The following is an 11,007-nucleotide window of genomic DNA, read 5'->3' as shown; positions in this document are numbered from 1 at the left end:
AGAGTACTGGAGTGGGGTGCCATTCCCTTCTCCATCTTTCCTTTTGAGAGCCTGTTAAATACTGGGTTGGCCAAAAGGTCTGTTCAGGTTTTCCAATGGAAAATCCTGAACAAACTTTTTGGCCAACCCAGTATTTACCAGTGTACCACTGGCTATAACGATTCCTATTGGCAGAAAGAATTAGTAATAGCATCTGTTAATGATAATAAAAGAACATGGGGTGCATATATCTTTTTGGGTTTGTGTCTTTGTTTTCTTTGGATAAATACCCAGAAGTGGAGTTGCTGGATCATATGCTATTTCTGTTGTATTTTTAATTTTTTGAGGAACCTCCAGACTGTGTTCCACAGTGGTTGCATCAATTTACCATCCCACCAGCTGTGCACAAGGGTTGTTTTTTCTCTCCACATCCTTACCAACACTTGTTATTGCTAGTCTCTTAGCCATTCTGACAGGTATGAGGTGGTATCTCATTGTGGCTTTAATTTGCATTTCCCTGATGATTAATGATGTTGAGCATCTTTTCATGTACCTGTTGGCCATCTGTATGTCTTCTTTGGAAAAATGTCTATTCAGATCTCCTTCCTTTTTTTTTTTTTTTGCAGTTCAGTCAGTCAGTCATGTCTGACTTTTTGCAACCCCATGGACTGCAGCACGCCAGGCTTCCCTGTCCTTCACCATCTCCTAGAGCTTGCTCAAACTCATGTCCATTGAGTTGGTGATACCATCCAACCATCTCATCCTTTGTCATCCCCTTCTTCTCCTGCCTTCAATCTTTCCCAGCATCAGGGTCTTTTCCAATGAGTTGACTTTTCCCATTTTTTAATTGGATTTTTTTTTTTTTTTGCTGTTGAGTTTATGAGTTCTTTTATATGTTTTGGATATTAACCCCTTGTCCTATATATGATTTGCAAATATTTTCTCCCATTCAGTAGGTTGCCTTTTCATTTTGTTGGTGGTTTCCTTTGCTGTGCAGAAGCTTTTTAGTTTGATATATTCCCACTTGTTTATTTTTGCTTTTGTTACTTAGATTCTATGAGTAATGCCATTTCACAGATGTGAAACTGAGGCTCACGTCTCACAATTAACTCTGAACACTGAGTAACACCGCCCTTGGAGCATCAGGATGGGAGGTAGGGGAAGGGCTGGTGGAGCAGGCTGGATGCCACCTGCTGACTTGGAAGAGAAAAGGGGAGAAGAGGAGGTCACAGGCACAGATAGGAATCTTATGCAGAGTTTTAGGATGTAGGGTGAGGCAGTTTGGGCGCCTACTGCTAAGTGTGTAAGTGATCCCAGAAAGGCCAGGCTCTCTGGTGGTTCTGAGCTCTGGGCCATCCTCTCTGGGAGATCTTTCCTCACTGCCCCAAGATGTGCACCCTCTGTCCCCTGCTAGCCTGGGTTAGGTTGCCCTATCCTTCCCACCTTCCAAACCCCACATTCCTACCGCCCCAGTAGGTTATGTTATCTCTTTAATATTGAGTTAGCCAAAAAGTCCATTTGGGTTTTTCTGTAGGACGTTATGGAAAACCTGAATGTACTTTTTGGCCAGCCCAGTACACACACCACCTCGCACTAGGATTGTCTGTCTGGGTTTCTATGTGCCTTTTAAAGGCCAGCAGTCTCATAAACACTGTAGTCCCAGCACCAGCACTCCTGACTAGAGCTCAGTAATGCCACTTCCTCCAGGCTAGAGACTCCACTGATGATCGGGGAGAGAGTCAGCATTGGATCTTTCACCTCAAGAAGTTTCACAGGTGAAAGCACTTATTGAGAAGAGAGGGTGGAGCGTCATGTCCTTTGCTTACTAATATCCAGCGTGGAAGCTCATGCTTCTGCTACATACAAAGAAAGTTGTTACAGTGTTGAGGTCCCTTAACAAGTTTCTTGACATATTGGAACCATCTCTCCAAACCATGTGTTTTCACACATCACAAAGTCCAGGTGGACTGCCTGTTGCCAGGATGGACTGTGATTTTTCTAACCACTGCAGAATCATGTAGGTTCTTTCCATTTTTACTCTTTCAAGCGATGCTGCCAAGGTCGTTTCTGGACCTGTCACCTTGCTCTGTTGTGCAAGTGTGTTCCCAGAGGGGAACTGCAGGGTCAAAAGCATTCCCATAAAGGTTGCATCTTAAAAACTCAAATATTAGAAAGTGCTCATGCTAATGACAGTTACCTCAGAGGCAAATACCTCAAGTACCTTTCCCATGACGTGTTATTTATCTCTTCTGACTCAACATCAGGGTTCACAACTCTTGGAAGCCAGTTTTCTCTGAGATTGACATTGCAGTAAACAGCAGGAATGCCCAGGAGAATGTGTCAAGAGAAAGGGACGACAGAGTCACAGGCAGCAAGAAAAACAACAGTGAAGAAACTAAAATAGAAAAGACGGCTTGTAACCAAAAGTATGATCAAATCAAAGAAAGAAGGAAGATAAAGCTAGTCTCTACCTGAGAAGGATCTTAAAAAAGATTCCCTTTGAAAAAACCACAGTGCTAATAAATAGCAAGACTTTGGTAGGAAAAGCAAGGTTTTGAAGTGGAAAGAGATCCTCACAATTCATCCTGTTAATTTGTAGATGAAAAAACAAGGGTAGAGGGGTAAACTGACTTGCTCGAGGACATGTGGCTTTAGTTAGTAGCATTGCAAGTACTAGAACCCTTGCTTCTTAGTCATGCTGCATCATGGCCTTTATGTTTCCTTCCATTTTCCTGCACTTATCCCTTTATAATTACTTTACTTAGGCAATATGGATAATTCATTCAGAGCTGGAACATCATTTTCTCATTTCACTGAGTCTAAATAGAGATGACAGGGCCTATTCTTAATGTTTAACAATCAAAACCAATTATGACTCTTTCTTTCCCTCATGCAAAAAACACACTGCCCTTTTCAGAAGGCAGTGTTTTCATTCTATGGCATAAACAGGCCAATGAGAACAATAACATGGCAAGAAAACCTCTAAAGAACATAAATATAAAATATAATCAAGTAAGCCCAGTTAGTCAGGGTTGGGAAAATAATGCCATGGATACAAGATAAAGAATGAAAACAGCTCAAAGGACACTGAATTCATGGGTGTGAGTCAGGGTATACTCATGTGTGTTCAGCCCAGTGATGTGACCAGCACCAACAAGCTCAATTTCCTTCTAACATGTGGAGGGGACCAGAAAGCCCCTAGATACTTCCCTGGTGTAGAACTAAATCCCCTAAACTGTCCAAGTGATGCTTGACTAGACTAGGGAGACTTCCCTGTTGCCCTGTAACAGGATAACTGAGTTAAGAGCCACCCTTAAACATTAAGTTCAATTAATTACACACCTACTTACCCACCTATCCTTCCCTCCATCCATCCCTCTATCCTTCCATCTAACAATCCATATTTGTTGAACTCACACCAAATTGGAGCTCAATTTGTGAATTTTGAAATAGCTTCCTGATTGGAAATAATAGCCAGGTCTTGACTTCCGGTTCCACAATATCCCTGGGTGTTTGTTCTTTGTTTATAGGAAAAAGTGAAAGAGTGAGTCATGTCTGATTCTTTGTGACCCCATGGGCTATAGCCCCACCAGGCTTCTCTGTCCATGGGATTGCTCCAGGCAGGAATACTTGAGTGGGTTGCCATTCCCTTCTCCAGGGGATCTTCCCAACCCAGGGATGAAACCAGGGTCTCCTGCATTGCAGGCAGATTCTTTACTATTTGAGCCACCAGGGAAGCAGAGAGACAGCCAGTTTTCTGAGGTTTTTGTCCATCAATGTAATTCATATGGATGTGGTTGCTCTTCTTTTGGTCATCCTAAATAGTAGAGCTAGAGAACTGAAGCCAGACAAATAATTAAATGTAAAAAGGAATCCAGTTTTTCTTAGACTTCATCTTGAGGAAGCCATTCATTTGGAAATCCAAGGGAAAATATTGGCAGTAAACCCTTCAAAGAGGCAGAAAGAATTCCAGTGGACCCAGGGAAGACCCAAGAAATACTTTTGGAGGTCCCTTTCACACATATGGATGCTACCAGCTTAATTCAGCATTAGAGGTTTTTGACACCAGTGTCATTGCAAAATTGCATCCTCAAGACATCTAGGGGGCTCTGGCCATGGCACTACCCTTGTCCCTTTCCTTGGCAAAATGCTGTGTTTCAGGGTTTAGGGGACTGAGAACCCAAACAGAGCCATTGCCTAGGATCCTTGGAAAAGTTCATAAAATGTGGTCTGAACTTTAAGAGAGGAAAGTGTTAAAGTGGAAGTGTTAGGGTTAACCTATCTGGCTCCTCTGTCCATGGGAGTTCCCAGGCAAGAATACTGGAGTGGGTAGCTATTCCCTTCTCCAGGGTATCTTCCTGACTCAGGGATCAAACCCGGGTCTCCAGCATTACAGGAAGATTTTTTTTACCATTTGAGCCACCAGGGAAGCCCCAAAGGAAACTGATACAAAATGGCTAAGCGACAGCACCTCCTTGAGTGTCAGCTCTGTGAAGATGGAGACTCTATTGACCATATTTGTTGTTTTATCTCTAGTGTCTGGCAGTATGATGTTCAGTGCTCAATAAACGGGTTTAATTAATAAAATCATTGTTGCAGTCTTCCCAGGAAATGCTGTAGCACTTAAGCTACTAAACAGTAAGAAGTACATTAGATTAGAAGTAAGAAAGCCCAAGACTGATTTTTGGTATTTCTAGTAACTAGCTGTGAGCATCAGTTTCCATATCTTTAAATGGGTTCAGTAGCATCTAACTCACAAAACTACTGGTAGAGTTAAATGGAACAGCATATTTAAAAGGCTTGAGCACAATACCTGATACAGTGAAGTGTGCTTAATAAATATAGAGTCTGTTAAATAAAATTAGAGGACTGCATACATCTTAGCAAGATGACTTAAGGATTAACTGAGGTTCTAGGAAATTATAATTTTGTTTGACTTACTATTTATTATCTGTTATAGGCTAAATGTTTGTGTGCCCCCAAATTTATATGCTGAAGCCCTAATTACTGCTTAAAGTCCAGAGTCTATAACTTTGGCTGTTAACTTGTAGAAATTCAATGTGTTGTTTTCCCACTAGGCATGTCAGTGGTTTCTGTTTGTAGAAATGAGAGCCCTAAAGATTACCATTTTATCAACTGGCAGGGTATTAATCATTTTTATCTAATGTGACCTGAGCCTCAGTTTTCCTGCTTTGTTAAATGGCATTAATGTTTCTCCTATGCGATTAAATATAATGTATATAGCACTTGTAAGGCACTGCCTAACACATAGCAAACTCAATTAAATGATACTATGATTATTTAGATCAGAGGTTCACAGCTGTGTCTTGTTGGGTGTGTGTAGTGTTTAAAAATATTGGCAGCCAATAGGTAAAATTCAGGACATTGTATTTTAATATATGTATATTGATTTTGACTTCTCTTAAAAAATCAAAAGGTCTGACAGTATAAGGTTTAAATGCCTACATGGCAACTAACAGCTCTAAGTGGGTGGCATCTTCTCTTTGGGATGGGCAGGTATTGTCCCACTTGCTATGGGCCACACCCAGGTCTCTTGTTCCGTTCCATTCCCTGCCTGGCCCTTGAGGCTTCAGTCTTTGGCTTAGAGCATCATCTCTTTATTCCTCAGTTGCACAGGAGGTCTTCACAGAGCATTACTCCTTTTCCTCTGTTCACCAGCCCTGCAGGAAGGGCATGGTGTGCTCAGGCTGAGTGCATGGATAGTACGTCTTCCTGAGGTTCTCTGAGATTGTCACATCCTGCTAGAGACTCTCCATGGCTGAGCACCAGACTAGCTGGTAGTGATAGTCAGCAGTCATACAGAACTCCCACTTACGCCAGCCACTTGACGTGAGTTATCTTGTAGAATCTTCGAGACCATCTGAAGTTGGTATCACCAGACCACAATCTAAAATTTCAGAGCTCTGAAAACCAGAATAATTCTTGTGGTAAAATCTAACTTGAACCAACATGAAGGTATATACAGCCTTTATTTCCCCCACCTAATGTAAATACCTCATTTTGCTACAGAAGTACTAATGTGTTTGGTTACTAGGTACTGCCCTAGACCTCACCGGAGGCATGATAATCACACTGTCCTAACTTGCTAAGGTCTGAATACCTGGCTCAAAGGGTTTCAGATAAGGTATGGAGGACATGTATTATTCCCATATTAAAGATGAAGAAACGGAATCCTTGAGAAGTTAAGAAAAAAATCCATGTAAGTGCTTAATTGTAATGACACTCATCAGATAGTGTTTCCTTGGTGACCTGAAACGGGTCACTTTTCTGGACCTCAGTGACTCCATTTGTATTGGGTTGGCCAAAAAGTTCATTTGGGTTTTTCCATAAGATGTTACAGAAAAACCCAAATGGACTTTTTGGCCAATCCAACAAAATGAAGGCTGGCACTCCTAGCTATATGCCATACACTTAATAGATTTTAGGTCTGCTGTCCTGTAATGCAAGTGGTGGTGTCATTATCCCCATTTTGCTGATGGAAGGTACTGAAGTTCAGAGAACTTAAATACCTTGCCCAAGGTCACCTAACCAGTGCCTGGAGAGCTGGCTTGTGAACCAGGTCTGTCTGACTTTGTCATCAAACACCCTTTCATGGAGTTCCGGGCTCCTTGCAGCTGTAAAAAGAGTCTCTCTCTCTTGTATCCCTATCAGATTTCTTCACTAAAAAAATCATGCCCAGCCCATTTTATCTCTCGTTCCCTACATTCAACAGTCATCAGCTTGACGGAGACGCCAGGAAAGCTTTGAAAATGGTGTTTATTGTTTCCTACCTCCCCCACCCCAGGGGAAACTTACAGCCATGCCAAAATGTCCACTTTCAGATGATTGTAGGCACTTCCTAGGATCTCATTTTCTAGAATCCAGTGATCTGTCTCTCCCTCTTCCTGCTGTAAAGATTTCTTCAAGTAGGTGCAACTTTTCTCTAGGGACCTTCAGCCCCAATAAGTCTGAGCTTAATAGGCTCAATTCTCCAGCTCCTGTTAATGAGGTCCATCCCTCCTCCTTCCTTCCATCTCTCCTGTATGATTACTGTTCCTCTCACTTAGGGGACACAGGAGAAATCACAGGAGCTCCTGGGCTGCCTGTGCCCGGGGACCTTGGCCTCACTGAACAGGGCTGGAGGGCCTGTGATCTTCCAGCCAGTCCGAGTGACCAGGAAAGGTGTGGCTGTTTTCCGTAATGTCATGTTTTTCCATATCTGGATGATAAATACAGTGGCTTGTGAAGTCTGCTGTCTTTAATCGTGGGCTCTGGTAGATTCACTCTCCACCAAAAAAGAGATGCTACATTGAGACAGAAAGCACCAGGGTTTGCTGTCTCCCTCATGTTCTTTACCCTTCTGGCTTTGGGCAAGACACTTGACTTTACTGAAACTGATTTATTATCTGGAAAATGGATGAAATGATCTAGTTCTGCCTATCTCAAAGGACTACAGAGAGAACCATAGTGTTAATAGTCATGGATATGACATCCTGTGCTAACATCACATACAATAATCATGTAAACCTGAGAACAGTGGGTGAGTTATAGCCAAGGATGAGGAGGGAAGGTCACAGGAGGTCAGATCTACAAAGAGGTGAGGTGAAAAGTTCAGTAGACTGAACTCCAACAGACCTGGAGAGATGATCCTGAGTTTATACACATAAATCCAACATATATTCCTTTCCCCCACTTCAAAATGATGGCAAATGATTGGATTTTATGAATAATTGGGAATTTTGTTTTGGTATGTCTTTATTTATTTATTTTTTACACTCTACAAACTATTATTATTATTAATATCCTTCAAAATAGTATCATATTTGTTTTTTTTCATTTATTTTTATTAGTTGGAGGCTAATTACTTTACAGTATTGTAGTGGGTTTTGTCATACATTGACATGAATTAGCCATGGATTTACATGTATTCCCCATCCCGGTCCCCCCTCCCACCTCCCTCTCTACCCGATTCCTCTGGGTCTTCCCAGTGCACCAGGCCCGAGCACTTGTCTCATGCATCCAACCTGGGCTGGTGATCTGTTTCACCCTTGATAATATACATGTTTCGATGCTGTTCTCTCGAAACATCCCACCCTCGCCTTCTCCCACAGAGTTCCACAAGTCTGTTCTGTACATCTGTGTCTCTTTTTCTGTTTTGCATATAGGGTTATCATTACCATCTTTCTAAATTCCGTATATATGTGTTAGTATGCTATAATGTTCTTTATCTTTCTGGCTTACTTCACTCTGTATAATGGGCTCCAGTTTCATCCATCTCATTAGAACTGATTCAAATGAATTCTTTTTAATGGCTGAGTAATATTCCATGGTGTATATGTACCACAGCTTCCTTATCCATTTGTCTGCTGATGGGCATCTAGGTTGCTTCCATGTCCTGGTTATTATAAACAGTGCTGCAATGAACATTGGGGTGCATGTGTCTCTTTCAGATCTGGTTTCCTCAGTGTGTATGCCCAGAAGTGGTATTGCTGGGTCATATGGCAGTTCTATTTCCAGTTTTTTAAGAAATCTCCACACTGTTCTCCATAGTGGCTGTACTAGTTTGCATTCCCACCAACAGTGTAAGAGGGTTCCCTTTTCTCCAGACCCTCTCCAGCATTTATTGCTTGTAGACTTTTGGATAGCAGCCATCCTGACTGGCGTGTAATGGTACCTCATTGTGGTTTTGATTTGCATTTCTCTGATAATGAGTGGTGTTGAGCATCTTTTCATGTGTTTGTTAGCCATCTGTATGTCTTCTTTGGAGAAATGTCTGTTTAGTTCTTTGGCTCATTTTTTGATTGGGTCATTTATTTTTCTGGAGTTGAGCTGCAGGAGTTGCTTGCATATTTTTGAGATTAATCCTTTGTCTGTTGCTTCGTTTGCTATTATTTTCTCCCAATCTGAGGGCTGTCTTTTCACCTTGCTTATAGTTTCCTTTGTTGTGCAAAAGCTTTTAAGTTTCATTAGGTCCCATTTGTTAATTTTTACTTTTATTTCCAATATTCTGGGAGGTGGGTCATAGAGGATCCTGCTGTGATTCATGTCGGAGAGTGTTTTGCCTATGTTCTCCTCTAGGAGTTTTATAGTTTCTGGTCTTACACTTAGATCTTTATAATCCATTTTGAGTTTATTTTTGTGTATGGTGTTAGAAAGTGTTCTAGTTTCATTCTTTTACAAGTGGTTGACCAGTTTTCCCAGCACCACTTGTTAAAGAGGTTGTCTTTTTTCCATTGTATATCCTTGCCTCCTTTGTCAAAGATAAGGTGTCCATAGGTTCGTGGATTTATCTCTGGGCTTTCTAAAAATATGGAACGCTTCACGAATTTGCATGTCATCCTTGCGCAGGGGCCATGCTAATCTTCTCTGTATCGTTCCAATTTTAGTATATGTGCTGCCGAAGTGAGCACTTGGTATGTCTTTTAAAGCATCTTTATCCCTCAAGATCTTGGGTAGTGGAAGGAATGCAACAGGAGTAAAAATTGAGAGAAACAACATGTAGCAGAAACAAACCTGTACCTACTCTCAGTAGTGAAGTTAGATTATAAAATTTATTTATTATATAAATTACAAATTAAAAAATATTTGCAGGGAATCAGTTGTTCAATTCAGCCACTCAGTCGTGTCCGACTCTTTGTGACCCCATGAATCATGGCACGCCAGGCCTCTCTGTCCATCACCAACTCCTGGAGCTTACTCAAACCCATGTCCATTGAGTTGGTGATGCCATTCAACCATCTCATCCTCTGTCGTCCCCTTCTCCTGCCCTCAATCTTTCCCAGCATCAGGGTCTTTTCCAATGAGTTAGCTCTTCACATCAGGTGGCCAAAGTACTGGAGTTTCAGCTTCAGCATCAGTCCTTCCAATGAACACCCAGGACTGATCTCCTTTAGGATGGACTGGTTGGATCTCCTTGCAGTCCAAGGGACTCTCAAGAGTCTTCTCCAATACCACAGTTCAAAAGCATCAATTCTTCTGTGCTCAGCTTTCTTTATAGTCCAACTCTCACATCCATACATGACCACTGGAAAAACCATAGCCTTGACTAGATGGACCTTTGTTGACAAAGTAATGTCTCTGCTTTTTAATATGCTATCTAGGTTGGTCATAACTTTCCTTCCAAGGAGTAAGCGTCTTTTAATTTCATGGCTGCAATCACCATCTGCAGTGATTTTGGAGCCCAGAAAAATAGTCAGTCACTGTTTCCACTGTTTCCCCATCTATTTGCCATGAAGTGATGGGACCAGATGCCATGATCTTAGTTTTCTGAATGTTGAGCTTTAAGCCAACTTTTTCACTCTCCTCTTTCACTTTCATCAAGAGTCTCTTTAGTTCTTCTTCACTTTCTGCCATAAGGGTGGTGTTGTCTGCATATCTGAGGTTATTGATATTTCTCCCAGCAATCTTGATTCCAGCTTGTGCTTCCTCCAGCCCAGTGTTTCTCATGATGTACTCTGCATATAAGTTAAATAAGCAGGGTGACAATATACAGCCTTGACATACTCCTTTTCCTATTTGGAACCAGTCTGTTGTTCCATGTCCAGTTCTAACTGTTGCTTCCTGACCTGCAAACAGGTTTCTCAAGAGGCAGGTCAGGTAATCTGGTATTCCCATCTCCTTCAGAATTTTCCACAGTTTATTGTGATCCACCCAGTCAAAGGCTTTGGCATAGTCAATAAAGCAGAAATAGATGTTTTTCTGGAACTCTCTTGCTTTTTCGATGATCCAGCGGATGTTGGCAATTTGATCTCTGGTTCCTCTGCCTTTTCTAAAGCCAGCTTGAACATCTGGAAGTTCATGGTTCACATATTGCTGAAGCCTGGCTTGGAGAATTTTAAGCATCACTTTACTAGTGTGTGAGATGAGTACAATTGTGCTGTAGTTAGAACATTCTTTGGCATTGCCTTTCTTTGGACTGGAATGAAAACTGACCTTTTCTAGTCCTGTGGCCACTGCTGAGTTTTCCAAATTTGCTGGGAATGATAAACTCTAAAAAAAAAATCTAGCAGATACCAAAAAAAAAAAAAA

At 41.5% G+C, this 11,007-nt stretch overlaps 1 non-coding gene across 1 annotated transcript; it reads right to left on the bottom strand.

Moving 5' to 3' along the window:
• Positions 1 to 9,282: 9,282 nt before the first annotated feature.
• On the bottom strand, positions 9,283 to 9,389 carry LOC139033997 (U6 spliceosomal RNA). Its single transcript, XR_011486473.1, has one exon. It is a non-coding gene; the product is annotated as a U6 spliceosomal RNA (small nuclear RNA).
• Between the last annotated feature and the right edge of the window lie 1,618 nt (positions 9,390 to 11,007).

This window comes from Odocoileus virginianus, unplaced genomic scaffold, assembly GCF_023699985.2.
Source record: "Odocoileus virginianus isolate 20LAN1187 ecotype Illinois unplaced genomic scaffold, Ovbor_1.2 Unplaced_Contig_15, whole genome shotgun sequence".
In the NCBI taxonomy this organism is placed as follows: Eukaryota; Metazoa; Chordata; class Mammalia; order Artiodactyla; family Cervidae; genus Odocoileus; species Odocoileus virginianus.
Note: the sequence above shows the minus strand (reverse complement) of the source record. Positions and strands in the feature narration are given on the sequence as shown.